Consider the following 17,097-nt stretch of genomic DNA (forward strand, 5'->3'; position numbering starts at 1 on the left):
ACCTGCTGGGCTCAGGCGATCCTTCTGCCTCAGCCTTCCAAGTAGCTGGAATCACAGATGTGCCTCCATGCCTGGTTAATTTTTTGATTTATTGAAGAGATGAGGTCTTACCAAGTTGCCCAGGCTGGCCTTGAACCCCTGGACTCAGGCAATCCTCTTGCCTCTGCCTCCCAAAGTGCTGGAATTACAGGTGTGAACCACCGCACCTGGCCAAATTAGTATACTTTTTAACACTTTGAAATATTGTGGAAAAGGGAAGCAGGTATAAAAAATATCAACAGGTTTCTCTGGAAAAATTCCAATAATGTTTTTTTTTTACCAGTTTTCCAGAACTCAATTCTCAATTTCTTTTTTTCAGAACCCCTTCCTCCATTTTACCCCATGTTATATACATCTTTGGTTTTATTTCTCCTTTCTGCTTACATTTTATACTTTATGCAGTTTGTCCCAGAACTCCACTGAATTTCTTTAGTGTCAATATAGAATTCTTTTGCCTTTTTTATTTATACGTAAAGCTTTTGGGAGACAGAAGCCTTCCTTCATACACCTCTATATGGAGTGCCTGCCTTGATGCACTAGACTCCTTTGTAGGTGTCATAAGTACATCTTTTGGTGTACTTATTGGGGTGGTTAACATATCGGGGTTAATTTATAACCACTTAATGGGCGGTTATAAATTCACCTTTTTCTCTCTAGTCATGGTCATCCTTATGAGACAATTGAAGAATGGGTCCTGCCCTTTCCTCTGTGTCACATTGGTGATTAGTAATGACAGCTGGGAGCAATGAGGAGAAAACCTGTTTTTTGGAAACTAAGGAGTCTGTTCCCTTATCTGGAGAGCCAGTGTGTTGGAGAAGCCCTCTGAGATTCCTTAACATATCTGGATTTCATGGCCATAAAAAGGTATTCCCAGTGAATCAATGACACATCTTTTATAACAGCCAACCCACAAAGAAAATTAATATCTCTTAGTTTTGATTGACAACTACTGTAATGGAAATTTTTCCTTGACTGACCTAAAATGTTGAAGATATAATATGAAGTAAATGAAAATATGTAGAATGAGTCGGGCTCGGTGGCTCAGCCTGTAATCCCGCGCCTTTGGGAGGCTGAGGTGAGTGGATTGCCTGAGCCCGCGGTTCAAGACTCACCTGGGCAACTTGGCGAGACCTCAACTCTACAATAAATTAAAAAATTAGCTGGGCGTGGTAGTGCACGCCTGTAGTTCCAGCTACTGGAAATCTGAGGCGGAAGGATCGCCGGAGCCCAGCAGGTCGAGGCTGCGGTGACCGGGAGCGGCCACTGCACTCCAGTCTGGGCGACAGAGTGAGACTCCAACTCAAAAAAAAAAAAGAAAATATAGAGAATGATAAAGCATTGTTTTTTTCTCCCTCTCTTCTAAGGTTAAACAGTGTTTCTCATTATTATACTTTCAAAATTTTTTTTGTGTGTGAAATATGAAATGTGAACTTGTCTTTAAAACATGTATATTTTAAAGACTAGTAAAACAAAAGCTGGAATAACCATTTTATATATGTGAAAATCCTTGTGATCCTCCCTATGCCCCACTCCAGATAACTACTGTCCTATTATCAAGAACATTAGGATTTTGCTTCTCTTTATTATTTATTTATTTATTATTTATTTATTATGAGTCGGAGTCTCATTCTGTCACCCCAGAATGGAGTGCAGTGGCATGATCATAGCCACTGCGGCCTCTACTTGCTGGGCTTAGGAGATCCTTCCAAGTAGCTGGAACTACAGGCATGCACCACCATACCCAGCTAATTTTTTTATTTATTGTTGACACGAAGTCTTGCCATGTTGCCCAGGCTGGTCGCGAACTCCTGGGTTCAGGTAATCCTCTCACCTTGGCCTCCCAAAGTGCTGGGATTACTGGCATAAGCCACTGTGCCTGGCCTATTATGTTTTAAATCCTAAACTTGAAAGCAAAATAACCCAATAATAAAAGGCCTTCAGTCTTTTCATATATATATTTCATTCTTTACACAAGATAATACTAAAAAAAAAGTGACATTCAGTGAGCACTTACCCATGCCATTGATTCTTTATATATAACTCCGCAACAAGTGTTTGAGAGGTGAGGAAACAGGCAAGGAACATTTATACAGCTAGGAATTTGGGCTCAGTCTGGCTCCTAAATCTGATTTCTTAATCACTACACCTAATTAAGACATTGTTTTATGATTTCACATATCATTTGATTTTTTTAAGATCTGCATTTATTTTATTTTGTATCTTTAATGTTCTAACCAAATAACAATGTAGCCATCAATCCCTACATTGTTTCTGCTAGAAACATTTAGTTGGAAAACTCTACAGGTTGTATATTTTATCCAAATACTCTTTTTTTTTTTTTTTCCTAGTTGGAATCTCACTCTCTTACCCAGGCTTATGGCTACTGCAGCCTTGATCAGCTTCCGCCTCAGCCTCCCAAGTAGCTGGAACCACAGGCGCATGCCACCACACCCACCAAATTTTTTTATTTATTGTAGAGGTAAGGTCTTGCAATGTTGCCAAGGCTGATTTTCAGTCCCTGGGCTCAGGCAGTCCTCTTGCCTCTGCCTCCCAAAGTGCTGGGATTACAGGCGTGAGCCACTGTGCTGGCCTAAACTCTTAACTTCTCATTGCCTGGCATAGATAGTCTATCAATTTGTCTAAACCTTATTATATCTTTAGTATGATCCATTTCAGAGCCCTTCTAAAATCTTTATCAATAGTGCTTTGTTTTGTGTTTTGAGTTAGAGTCTCACTCTGTCATCCAGGCTGGAGTGCAGTGGCACGTTCATGGCCACTGCAGCCTTGACTTGCTGGGCTCAGGTGTTCCTTCCACCTCAACCTTCCAAGTAGCTGGAACTACAGGCATGTGCCACCATGCCTAGCTAATTTTTTGATTTATTGTTGAGATGAGGTCTCACCAAGTTGTACAGGCTGGTCTCGAACCCGTGGGTTTAGGCAGTCCTCTCACCTCGGCCTCTCAAAATACTGGGATTATAGGCATGAGCCACCACACCCGGCCTTTTTTTGTTTAAATGGAAATTTTTCAGGGGAAAACTAACTTTTATGTTTTTACTGTAATGAATAGTGATATTTAGGTTAAAGTTAACTTATTTTAATTTTAGAATAAGAGCTGTGACTATAGGGAGTATTTTTTAGATAGTATTTAAAAATTCTTGTTTAAAATATTTTCATGTTTTGTAAGACATATGTAATTTTTGACACTTATTTTTTATTTTTGATCTCCAAGAGGAAGCTTTTTAATAAGATAGTTATTGATTCTATTTCATGAGTTAAAGTTTTGTTTTGCGATGCTTTCCATGAAATCAAAAAGCTATAGTGACAAGTTTTTATATTTAAATTTTAAAGTTAAGCCAGGCATAGTGGCTCACGCCTATAATACCAGCACTTTGGCTGAGGCAAGAGGATTGCATGAGATCAGGAGTTTAAGAGTAGCCTAGGCAACATAGCGAGATCTCATCACTACAAAAAATTAAAGTATTAGCTGGGCATGCCTGTAGTCTCAGCTACTTAGGTGGCTGAGGTGGAAGGACCGCCTGAGTATAGGAGGTCAAGGCTGCGGTGAACTGTGATTGTGCCACTGCACGCTAACCTGAACTATGGAGTAAGACTTCAACCCAAAACAATTTTTTTTAAGTTAGAAACTTTTTGTTAAAGGAGTGTAGATTCATAGGTGAGTAACTTCTCAAACAAGGCTAACTGCCAACTAAGTTTTACAACAGGCACAAAACTACTGAAATAAACCTTAAGTTCCTTGCCACTCATGTAGGGTTAGTAGAATTGCACCAATTCAAAGCAGTTATGTTGCTGTTGTTTCCTTGCTTTGCGATCTTGGGGTAGTCATTTCCTAACCAATCTGGCCCTCCAGTCTTCATCTGTAAAATGCTGTTGACACTCACCTCAGTGTGAGAATTAACTGACCAAATGAATGTGAAAACACCTTACATAGCATGGTATCCAGGAGTTTTATAATAAATGTTCATAAATGTCCTTCTTAAAATTGCTACTTTACTGACAAAATTGTTGTATAGTACTTACAAGAAGTGCTTGGTAATGGTAGAATTAATGTTTTTAAAATGATTTTAATGTCTTATCTGTGGGGCATATAAAAAGCAGGATTAGATTTAAGCAGAGTGATGAAATAGCAATTCTGGTATATGCTACATAGAAGGTGATTTTTGTGGCTGATACTGCTGCTTTACAGACTGAATGGGATTTGGATTGCTTTCATTTGCATATATTTTTGAATGATCAGGGCCAATGCAAGCTTATTATGCCATTACTCTTAGGTCATGTCATTTTTGGTGACAAAAAAATTCCTAATCTGGCTAAGATCTTATGTCCTTTAGTTCTTATTGAGCTTTTTAAGCTTTCACTTAAGACCATGAAGATCTATATACCAAATACATTTTAGGATTCTTGCATTCTCCCTGAATGATCAGGCTCTTTTATCTAGCCTGCCCCAGAACCCCTGGAATGTTTGAATATCAGCATCTCTTTTTGCTAAAATAATGATCTAAAGTCTTGTTGTCTTTGGTGGCAAGGAAAGAATAGCTAACACATGTACAGGTCTTTCCAGTTTATAATGCACTTACACATATTTTCTTATTTGACCTTTACAGCACATATGGAAGGGATAGAGCTGATGTTATATCCATTTACAAGTGAGGAAGTAGGGAGTCCCAAGGCATCAGTGAATTGTCCAAGGCCATACTGGGCCTTAAAACTCAAACCTTTTGATATTAAATCTAAGGCTTTTCCAATCTTTCATGCTTTTATGCCCCTTATAAATTAACAGAGCCTTCTAGTATCATATTAGATATGGACTACAGTCACCAGGGCAGGTGAATTCCTAAAGGCTTCTTGATCCTAACCACCATACAGGCATTTAGGAAGAAAATTTCTAATGTGATACTCAACCATCTGTCAGTCTGAGATGCTGGATTGCATATATTATTGTATCGATTCCAGATTGTTCTTATTTAATAAGGTTAAAACAATATGAGACTGGGTGCGGTGGCTCACGCCTATAATCCCAGCACTTTGGGAGACCAAGGCAAGAGGATTGCCTGAGTTCATGGGTTCGAGACCAGCCTGGGAAACTTGGTGAGATTTTTGTCTCTACAATTAAAAAAAAAAATTAATTGGGTGTGGTGGCACATACCTGTGGTTCCAGCTACTTAGAGGGCTGAGGTGAAAGGATCACCTGAGCCCAGCAGATCAAGTTTGTGGCTGTGAGTATGCTACTGCGCTCCAGCCTGGGCCACAGAGTAAGACTCCAACTCAAAATATATATATGAAATGTTTTATTCTAATACAAAAATGCATGTGTAGAGAGATGATAACATTACAGCTTGCAGTGGTAAATATTAATGAAGTTGGCTTTTTTTCTTTTTTTTTCTTTTTCAGTCTGGGTCTCTGTCACCCAGGTTGGAGTACAGTGGCAAGATCACAGCTCACCACAGCCTTGAACTTATGGGCTCAGGTGATCCTTCTGCCTCTCCCTATTGAGTAGCTGGAATTACAGGTGTGCACTACCACACCTGGCTATTTTAAAATTTTTTTGTAGTGACAAGCTCTTGCTATGTTGCCTAGGCTAGTCTCCAAATCCTGGGTTCAAGTGATCCTCCCACCTCATTCTCCCAAAGTGCTGGGATTACAGGTGTGAGCAACAGTGCCTGGCTCTTACCTGAGGCTTTTAATTGAAAATTGGTGCTTTAGAGCAGAGCTTGGTGGTGTGTATCTGTAATCCTAACTACTTGAAAGACTGAGGCAGGAAGATTGCTTGAACCTGGGAGTTCAGGGTTAGCCTGGGCAGCATAGCAAGAGCTTGTCTCTTAAAAGCGAGAGAGAGAGAAAGTTATCTTTATAAGTATTAGCATACTGCCTGAGAAGTAAAATTTAAGGTAATTTTGTTTTTTTTGGAGTTGGAGTCTCACTCGGTTGCCCAGACTAGAGTGCAGTGGCATGCTCCCGGCCACTAAAGCCTCAACCTGCTGAACTCAGGCGATCCTTTCACGTCAACCTTCCAAGTAGCTGGAACTTTAGGCATGTACCACCATGCCCAGCTAATTTTTAAAAATTTATTGTAGAGATGAAATCTCACCAAGTTTTCCAGGCTGGTCTCGAACCCTTCGGCTCAGGCAATCCTCTTGCCTCCGCCTCCCAACGTGCTGTGATTACAGGCATGAGCCACCGTGCCTGGCTTAAGATAATCTTAAATTTTAAAAATGGGTTAGCCAGCTGTATATATAAATTGGTTATTTGTGCCATGTACCATACTATGTCAACAAGACACAGTAATGAATGAGAAACAATTCCTGCCCCCAGGAAACTCCTGGTCTAGTGCCATGTATATTGTATATTATATAACACAGCTTATAAACCTATAGACTGCATTTCTGTTTAATAGTGAAGAAACATTTCAATAAATAACTTATAAGAAGTCATTTTATTTGGCAAGCCAGACAGCAGTATTACTACTTGGATTATTCTGAACCATAGAGTGTGTAAATGTAATCCTAGTACTCTTTGTGTTTTGCAGGAATTCATAAATCTGCACAACCAAGCACAGTGGCTTACTCCTATAATCCTAGCACTCTGGGAGGCTGAGGAGGGAGGATCACTTGAGCCCAGGAGCTCGAGACCAGCCTAAGCAGCATAGACCTCATCTCTACAAAAACAACAAAAAATTAACTGAGTGTGGTGGCACACACCTGTAGTCCCAGCTACTCAGGAAGCTGAAGTGAAAGGATTGCCTGAGAGTCCAGGAGATCGAGGCTACAGTGAGCTGTGATCGCGCCACTGCACTCCAGCCTGGGTTACAGAGTGAGACCCCAACTAAAAAAAAAAATTTGTTTTGCAGTTTCTGTACAAAGGCCCTGAATTTGAGCTTAAACCATTGTTAAGAGCTGTGAATAGATAAAACTCATGGCAAACTAATAATTTTGAATCTTAGAATAGTAAAGTCAGCAGATCTTGAGCCTTTTGTTCATGTTGTCCATGTTGTGCACTGAAATGTAAAATGTTTTATTTTTCTTATTATTTATTCTTGGTGATATGTTCAGCATTTTAGAATTTTAAATTTTGGTGGTACTGGAGATTTAATTCTCAACAGTGGCAGAGTGTGGACTGAAACCCAGGCTTCCTGATACCTAGTTTAGTTATCTTCCCACTAGTCTATCTTGGGCTTCCTAATTTAGCAACCTTGAAAGATTTAATTGCAATTGCTGATTGTGATCTCCTTCACACTTTATGTAAGATTTATTTATTTAGCTGTGGATACATGTAAAATTTTCCTTTATTTAGTTGTGAGTTTCCTCACAAACAGCTTTTGGCCTGTTTTAACTTTCTTTAGATGATCACTTATGATTTAAAAAATCATTTATGACATTGACTTAAAAGTAGGCTATTCTCATAGATTTTTTACCCAAATGCAAAGAAAGAATCTGACTAAGGTTTTGAGCCACTGGTTCATTGACACTGACAATGAGGATATGTTTTCACTCTCAAACAGACAGACAGCATTAGATGTAGCTTCCTAGATATGTTTTGCTCTTACTCATACATGAATCTTCTCATTGTATGCTTGGGACTTTTTGTCATAAGATATTTTGCTGTGTGAGCTTATGAATTAAGATAGGCCAAAAATGTAACTGGATAAAGGAAAACGTTTATATTAGCAAGGACTGACTGATAGTAAAATTATGGAGTGGATGGGTGGTAGGAAATAAACCTAGTATGTTAGTGCCTTGGAATGAAAAGGGAAATAATAGATGGATTTGAAGTTTTTGTCTGTGTTGAATATCCAGCCTTTTCATTCTTTCCTTAGTATTCGTTGAACACCTAGTAAAGACTAGGCACTTGTTTAGAAATCAAATATGTTCACAATAAGTACTATAAGGTCCTATTTCTGTCCTTTAGGAGCTTACAGGAGAAGGCAGTTACAGACAAGATACAACATAGGATAATGAATATTTGTATTTTGAAATGTACCACATGACTGAGCTTGCTGAAAAAAGTGTAATCTTGGTTGAATTTATTTACTGATTTAAATTTATTAATATTCTCTTGATCAACTTTAAAAATAAATTATGAGCCGGGCTCGGTGGCTCAGCCTTTAATCCTGCGCCTTTGGGAGGCTGAGGTGAGTGGATTGCCTGAGCCCGCGGGTTGGAGACCCGCCTGGGCAGTGAGACCTCATCTCTACAATAAATAAAAAAAATCAGCCGGGTGTGGTAGCGCATGCCTGTAATTCCAGCTACTTGGAAGGCTGAGGCGGAAGGATCGCCGGAGCCCAGCAGGTCGAGGAGCGGCCACTGCACTGCAGTCTGGGCGACAGAGTGAGACTCCAACTCAAAAAAAAAAAAAAAAAAAATTATGAAATATATGTTAAATATTTTGAAATATAAAAATTTAAATATATTTTATATTTTAATAATTTTTTAAAAATATATTTTAAATATACATATTTTAAATATATAAGCTATGTTTTAACATATATATAGATTATATGTATTTATTTCTGTTTTTATGATAGCAGATCTATTCTTGGTAAACTGAGCACTTCCCACTTGACTACATTAATATTAGCGCTCAAAGAAAAGGCATTGCTGCTGTCACCTTGAAGTTAGTTCTTGGTGTTAGTAATTCTTTTTGTTTGTTTTGAGTTGGAGTCTCACTCTGTCACCCAGGCTGGAGTGCAGTGGCATGCTCATGGTCACTGCAGCCTCGACCTGGGCTCAGGTGATCCTTTTGCCTCAGCCTTCTAAGTAGCTGGAACTACAGGCATGCGCCATCATGCCCGGCTAATTTTTCTTGATTTATTCTAGAGATAATGTCTTGCCAAGTTGCCCAGGCTGGTTTCTAACCCATGGGCTCAGGCAATCCTGTCACCTCGGCCTCCCAAAATTGCTGTGATTATAGGTGTGAACCACTGTGCCTGACCAGTGCTAGTATTTCTTAAGAGCAGAAACTTGGGTTTGACTCTTACCTTACCACTTATTAGCTGTGAAACTTACTTGTACCACAGTTTCCTCATCTGTAAAATGGGAATGAAAATATCTACCTCGTAGCTGTTGTGAGTATTGAACGACTTCATATATGTAAAAACACTTAGATTAATGTCTAGCACACATTAAAAGCCTAATCAGTGTTAACAGCCATCATCATCATTATTGTTACTATTTGGCAGAATGAGAGTAAGTTGGGTAAGATTTTGCTATGTGAGTTTACAGATTGGGACAGGTTTCAAGAATGGATTTTTTTTTCCACGTCTTGAAAATTGCTTTAAATTAAAGGTAGAAAGATAACAGCGGGAAATAAAACCTTTGTTGATCATCAGCTATGTGCGAGGCAGTCCTCTAGTATTTTGCCTGCATTCTCATTTAATCTTATATCAGTGCTATGAAGTAAATTAGAAAACAGGCTCAGATAAGTTAAGTAAGGTCTTGTACTAATAAGTGAACATCATGATGATGCAGGGTTTCTGTTACTCCATATCTTGTATTCTTGTCTTGCATGACACGAGACAACCTCAGAGTTCAGTGTGTTTCACTAATAGGTAAACTTGGAATATGTTTTCCTGACATTGCAGGCTTCATTTCCTATAGAGGTGGATGACCATTAAGGGGATGTTGTCCACATTTTTAGTTTGTTCCTACTGTAGGGGTTTGTTTTATATATCTGTAATTCCACTTCCCTCCCTTTCAGAAGTGCAGTAATTTAAATGATATAAGTAGGACCTAGATGGAAAATGTTTGATGTATGGAGTCCCTTTTTTTTTTTTTGAGTTGGAGCCACACTGTCACCCAAGTTGGAGTGTAGTGGCATGCTCATGGCTACTACAGCCTTGACCTGTTGGGTTCAGGTAATCCTTCTGCCTCAGCCTTCCAAGTAGCTGGAAATGGCCAGCTAATTTTTTAATTTATTGTAGAGTTGAGGTCTTGCCATGTTGCCCATACTGGTCTCAAACCCGTGGGCTCAGGCACTCCTCTCGCCTCCACCTCCCAAAGTGCTGGAATTACAGGTGTGAGCCACCATGCCCGACCTTTTTTTTTTTAATCGGAGTCTTACTCTACTGCCCAGGCTAAAGTGCAGTGATGTGGTCATGGCTCACTGCAGCCTCGACCTCTCAGGCTCAGGCAATCTTTCCCCTTCAGTCGCCTGTGTATCTGGCACTACAGGCACATGTTGCTATGCCTGACTAGTTTTTTATTTTTTTGTAGAGATGAGGTCCTGCTACGTTTCCTAGGCTGGTCTTGAACTCCTGGCAATCTTCCCCCCTTTGCCTCCCAAAGTGCTGGAATTATTATAGACATGAGCCACCATGCCCCCTTTGCCTGATGTGTGGAGTCTTATTAATAGTTTCCAGAGTTGCGCGGAGAGCTTATAATTCTTTAGTTTTCACAATCACTGTCATAATTATTGAAATCATTACTCTTGACATCTATAACTTTCCTAGGACTTTAAGCCTAAACTCCATGTGGTTACATATCCTAGGTGCTACTTAGTATAAAACTGATTTTTATAGTAAACTTTTGGGAGACACCCATAATTAATTAAAATAACTTGGGTTTAAATGTAATTAAGGTAAGTTTAAATTTTGTGTTGTTCTTATATTGAAAATAGGGTCAATTTGGATAGGAAAGAGGGATATTTTACGGATGTGAAACTCCATCCATACAGTGTCAGCTTAGCTTTTCATGGATAAGGTTGCCTCAGACCCCCCAACCTAGAAACTGGAAATTGTAAGCTCTCCCTAAAAATATTTGTGTATTTGCTGGGTTTCATTATCTTGCAGCTGTTTCTGCCTCCTGGGCCCTACTTTCTTGCCTTGTACCACTGATTTGCACCATAGTGCACCCAGATGTGAAACTTGGCGCCATCTCTGATTTTCAGAAAGGTCCTATTCATGCAAGGCATTTGCAGATTTTGTATACCTAACTGAAGAAAAGGAGCAAAATAGAGGTGGGGTGAGCCAGCTTCTCCAGTAAGGCATCCCCATTCTTAGAATGTTTTCAGAACTCCCTTGACCCCAGAGCTTCACCCCTATCTAATCCCAGCTTTGCTCCATTATGCTAACTCTTCTTTTCTTCTCTTCCTTTCCCTCTCCTCATCATTCTTCTCTTCATTCCTTTCAGCGATAAAACAACAAATTCTTCCCCTTGTCTAATGCAGAGCAGTTTCCCTTTCTTGACAACCATTCTGGGAATTTGACAGCCATTCTACAGGGAACCACCCACTCCAAGGGGACTGGACATGAGAGATGGGGGCCCATATTATGGGAACATATTTTCACAAAGAAAGTTTCTTCCAGGAGGAATTCTTGTGTTAGCTGTTAGAATGATAGAATAGAGAAATTTTCATCCTGTTACATGGCTACTGAGCATACCAACTCAAGCTTTATTGCTTTCTGCTTCCTGATAGTGTCAGAAACCTAAAAAATGATTATACATGTAACTTGTCCAGATCATAAACTCTAGATATCATTGACTAGTACGTTTTTGAGTATAGAATATATACTGCTTTTAAAGAAGCATGTCACTTACATGAAGGTCATGAACTTACTTAACACAAAAGAGAGATCTCATGCTGTCTTTCATTATTATATATATATTTCACTTATGTAAATATAATTTTAGCCTTTGATACCTGACTTTGGATATTTTTGTTACCATGAAATTTTTTTCTGACATTTTCAGGTTATATGCAACAATAGTGTATAATCTTTAAAACCTAAAACAAAGGCAGAAGTGCATTTTTTCAGGAAGTAAACTTTTAATACTTTCATTTATGGATCAACTTCAGTTGATTATGGATTAATCTTCAGTTGCTCTTAACTTAAAAGAAATCAATTTTTTTCAACTTCTATCAGTTTTAAGTATTTGTAAGGAGCTTACTGCATTGTAACAGACTGATCCTTTTTTGAATTTGTAAATAAAATTTATTCAATTGTTTTTTCTTGCCATGTATTAGCCAACCCTTACAGATTGTTTCTCCCTCATAGGTGATAGAGAAAGGGAAACCTGACCAATGACTGAGGAGTAATATGGAAGAAGATGGAAAATACTTGTTTAATGGGTAAGAAATAAACACTGTAATAAACCATTATTAATGAAAGCTATGCATGATAGTATTATGTATGACCACTCTGTAATGGGTGGCTGAGGCTGGCATACTATTAGGGTAAGTGATTAATCAATATCTTTGCCTTATCTCTATTTTGAACTTTCATTACCTACTTTTATAACCTTGTGAATTTTTCAGCACCATCAATTAACTTAAGCCACATTTGAAGATAAAATAGGACCTAGAGAGCAGTAGCCATACTAAAACAAGTCTAGGGTAGGGCTTGAAATGTATTGATAGTTGAACAGAGACCATATCTGTCATGATCTGTCAAAAGTAATTATCCACTCTTTTTTCCCCCCAACTACTGTCAACTGCTGTGATGTTAGTGTTACCAGGGGGATGCTTTTCCCCATGAGCAAGTACATATGTGTGTCAGTTGATAATCAAATAGAATTCCATAGAGAGCGCAATAAAAGGTTTGACTGAATTTATGAGATGTAAAAAAGTTTGATTACATAAGTACATACATTCTTACAGTCAGTAATTCAAGCATTATAGATAACCAAAATCCTCTACCAGAATCTCAGCCCCCTTCCAGAATATATAGTGTATAGTATATATTTGTGCAGTCTTCTTTGTCTTTGAGTAAAAACATGGAGTTGGAGTCAAACTGGTTTTAACCAGTCACTATTAACTTGACATTTGGGTAAGCTAATCTCCCTGTGCTTCCATTCCTTGGCTATAAGATGAGAACAATAAAATGCTATCTCATAGTGATGATGAGGATTAATTAGTTAATCTGTATAAGAACTTGAAGTGATGCCTGGGGCATAGTGAGTATTCAGTAAATAATTGGCTATAATTGTCATATGTATCCAAGGTAGCATTTTTATGTACCAACCATCCATATATGAATTTTTCTTTGATGTACTACAATAGTTAAAGCATCTTAGATTAGGTTAACCCTAGTGGCAATGGCTTTTTAATTTTTTTTTCATGAAAATTTTCTTTTTGGCTTCATTTCTCTCTGAGTGCTGCTAGACTATGTGTAAGACTATATACACCTTTACTCCTTACTGCCTATCTTAAGTGTATATGATACCTACAAGTATGTATGAATAAACACCCATCTTTAGGCTATCATAGTTTCACCTTGCCTGCAAAAGTGTCTTGTCAAAGCATAATGCACAATTCTCTTGTTTTCTAGATAGCTATGTCAGATATTCTGTTAAGATTCTGTTAGTCTATTTTGAAGGACAAGTGTTCTTGAATTTCATTTTTATCTTGTTACACAGAATCATAGTCATTCTTTGCTTAAGAGATGGTGGGGGGAGGGTAGTCTTTCTCTCTTTCCCAGGCTGGCCTTGAACTCCTGGGCTTCAGCTATCTTCCTGCCTCAGCCTCTCGAGTAGGTGGGACTACAGGCATGAGCACCGCACTTGGCTAGAAACCATAGTAGTTTTGAAAATGTCTTTGATACCTTTTTCATGGCTTATCACTTTTAAGCAATGCAGACAATTACCTACTTTAAGAAGGAAGGACATACTTACCTGGCAGGGGAGATACCATGATCACAAAGGTGGTTTTCCCAGGGCAAGGCTTATCCATTGCACTCTGGATGTGCTGACCCCTGCGATTTCCCCAGATGTGAGAAACTCGACTGCATAATTTGTGGTAGTGGAGGACTGCAAAAAAAGAAGAAGGAAGGACACTTAGAGACAATAATCTCTGTTTTGTATTTCCCTCTTGAATTATTCTGGATTAGATTAGATTTTATTATTTTGGAGTATTCTACCTGCTGTGACTATACCGAGGCAATTTTAGAAGAATAAAACATAAAAACAGAAGTTAACATTTACTAAGTATTCATTGTGTGTCAGGCAATGTTTTAAGTGCTTTCCTCATTTATTCATTATCTCATTTAATCCTGTTATCTTCACCTTAATGCTGAGAAAAGTGAGGTACAGATTAAGTAATTTACCCAAAGTCAGATTGCAAGTGGCAGTTTCAGGGTTTAAACCTTAGCTTACACTATTGACCGAGGGAGTACTGTTAACGAGATCTCCTAGTTAATACACTTAATAAAGTGGGTGTAAATTTAAATAAGTCAATTATCTCCTGAAAAAGTCACCATACCTAATTTGTATTTACTTGCCTGTGGGACGAAAAATTTGAAATCAGGTTATCTTCTTAAGTATGGAGAAAATGATGATGTGAGATGATTAGTCATAAATAATTATTTTCTTGACAGTGCTTGTATTGCTTCCTTACAGCTACAAATTGTTTGTAGTAGATAAAAAAATCATCTGAACTAGCTAAAGAACAACACGTTTAGAAGGGACTAGAGTTGATTTGTAGATTACCATTTAACTGCTATTCATAGAAAGATGCAGACAGAAAGATTGAACTGTGCAGCAGTTTGGAACTGATTGATAATTGGAAATTGCTCTTTTGTCCTGTTAAATAATATTTGAATGACAGTCAGCAGAAAGTTGTGCAAGAGAAGAAAAACCAGGAGAAAGGTAACTTACAGGTCTTATAATTAGAACGTCACTTGTAAGTGACAGCCTAAAAAGTAAATTACATTAGCAGTCAACATTTATATAGAAACTGGAAGGAATTATAGTACATGATTTTTGTCCTGGGGTCTGTCTTGTCAGAGAGAAGCATTAGCTTTTCTTTTCTTCAAATAGCAATTCATTTCCTGTTGAAATATGGTGAAATACAAAGAGTAAGTGACGTTTAAAGTAACAAGTACGCTGATAAAAGGTCCTGGCCTTCCTGTAAGTGTGGTTGCCTGTAGTCAGTGATGTTTTTCTCTCTTTTCTCTCCATCTGTTTTTACCCCCTTCCCTTGCTTGAGAATTTCTTCTGAATGTTAATCAAAGTTACAGCTCTTAGTGTACATATTTTTAAAAACAATGTCTTAAAGGGTGTCCTAGGGTCCTCCAAGATCCTTTCAAGGGCTGATGAAGTAGAAAACTATTTTCATAATAATATTACAACGTTATTTTCTTTTTCTTTTTCTTTTTTTTTTTTTGAGTTGGAGACTCACTCTGTCACCCAGACTGAAGTGCAGTGGCCGCTCCTGGCCACCGCAGCCTCTACCTGCTGGGCTCTGGCAATCCTTCCGCCATAGCCTTCCAAGTAGCTGGAACTACAGGTGCGTGCGCTACCACGCCCGGCTAAGTTTTGATACATAATGTGCAATTGAGTGAATGCAGAAGCAGATAGAATATAGCTGTTTGCCTTCCAGACATTGAAAAGATTTGCAAAAGCTTAAAATAAGGCCACTCTTCTCACTAGATTGCTATGATAAGCAATGTGGTGTGTTTCTATCAGAACATTGCAGTGACCCCAGTGTAGGCTAGAAAGTCATGGTGCTCTCTCCCACTGATATGTCGCAAATTATCAGAATATTCTTTTTGGAATCTCACTCTGTCACCCAGGCCGGGAGCGGCCACTGCAGCTTGACCTGCTGGGCTCCAGCGATCCTTCCGCTTCAGCCTTCCAAGTAGCTGGAACTACAAGTGCGCTCGCTACCATGCCTGGCTAAGTTTTGATTTATTGTAGAGATGAGGTCTCGCCAAGTTGCCCAGGCGGGTCTCGAACCCGTGGGCTCAGGCAATCCACTCACCTCGGCCTCCCAAAGTGCTGGGATTACAGACTGAGCCACTGAGCCCGGCCCAGAATACTCTTCTTATAGGTTGCTCCCAACTTTGGAAAAGACCTTTTAAGACATTTTACAGTGTGTTGACGAAAATATGCCAAACTCTGTAGCATATATTAGATGGCTTATTCTTGGGCCAAACTTGAGGACTTAACCTGGGTACACCCATCCTCATTCTGAGAACTTGTGGCCATATGACATCTTGGTTACGTATAGTTTTAGGGTGGCAAATGTTACAAAACCGTAAATCAGTGCATGTGAGATTCTTATTGGTTTGGCCAGGGGAGGAGGGACATTTCCAAGGTGGGCTTGCAGGTCATAGGTGGGTTTAAAGATTTTTTGACTGGTAATGTGTAGTCCTTATCAGGAGGTAGGATGTTTTGCTAAGACAAAAGGGTGGAAAGGTTGTAGGTTTGTTGATATGTAGATGAAGTTAAGATGTTTTGCCAGTTCTTATAAGGCATGACTCCCCAAGCCTCTTAGTTAGGAATCTGGATAAAAGAAAAAGGTCAGATTTTTGTTCTCAGGTATTAACTGAATACCTGCAGTGCGAGTAAAAGCAAAACGTCTCTGCTGTCATGGAGCATGCATGCTAGCTTCCATTCTGGCCTTTGAGTCCTTTGTCCTAGGGAAATCTCAAAGTTGATAACCCCTGTGGATCTTCAATAGTGACTGATGTGTCTCAGTGACTTAGTGCTGAGGACAGCATGGCTTAACATCTTGTGATTTTTTTTTTTAAGAGACAGTATCTTCTATGTTGACCAGTCATGTCTTGAATTCCTGGCCTCATGCGATCCTCCCATCTTTGTCTCCCAGTGTGAAATAACCAGGCATGAGCCACCATGCCTGGCCTGTGAATGCTGATTATTAAAAAAAGGCTCCAAATGTTTTAGTTTTCAAACCTTATATGGAACCCTAATATAGCAATAAAGATAGGCTATTCCAGTCATTCTTGTTGTGGTTGATGTATCTTGTTTTGCTTTCGGAAATAGTGCAGTTTTGTCAAGAAATTTAGCTTTAAAGAAAATGAAGTATCAATGTATATTCAATTTATTCTAATTGTTTTTTATTATTTGAATAAAATACATGCATGAGATTTTCTTTGAATTGCTCCCAAGACCCCTTAGTTTGTTTAATAAACTTTTATACAAAAAGAGATTACTTGGCTCATTAGATTGAGTCCCTTAATACTAACTTGAAGGTTAACTAATACAGCTATCAGACTCCTTGCTCACTGGCTAGGTATCTGCCTTATCACTTACTACTTTTTAAACTGTTTTTAAGTGCGGACAATTGGGAATGACATTAGAATATTAA

The 17,097-nt window shown here is 38.7% G+C and overlaps 1 protein-coding gene across 1 annotated transcript in view; it reads left to right on the forward strand.

Moving 5' to 3' along the window:
• USP49 (ubiquitin specific peptidase 49) overlaps positions 1 to 17,097 on the forward strand; it is an 87,584-nt gene that overhangs the window by 20,409 nt on the left and 50,078 nt on the right. The window contains exon 3 of the mRNA XM_021714756.1: positions 12,047 to 12,120. The gene's annotated coding sequence lies outside the window, so the exon portion shown is untranslated. The remainder of the gene's footprint in view (positions 1 to 12,046; positions 12,121 to 17,097) is intronic.

Source organism: Carlito syrichta, unplaced genomic scaffold (genome assembly GCF_000164805.1).
Source record: "Carlito syrichta isolate Samal-C Ts95f unplaced genomic scaffold, Tarsius_syrichta-2.0.1 Scaffold305755, whole genome shotgun sequence".
Classification (NCBI taxonomy): Eukaryota; Metazoa; Chordata; class Mammalia; order Primates; family Tarsiidae; genus Carlito; species Carlito syrichta.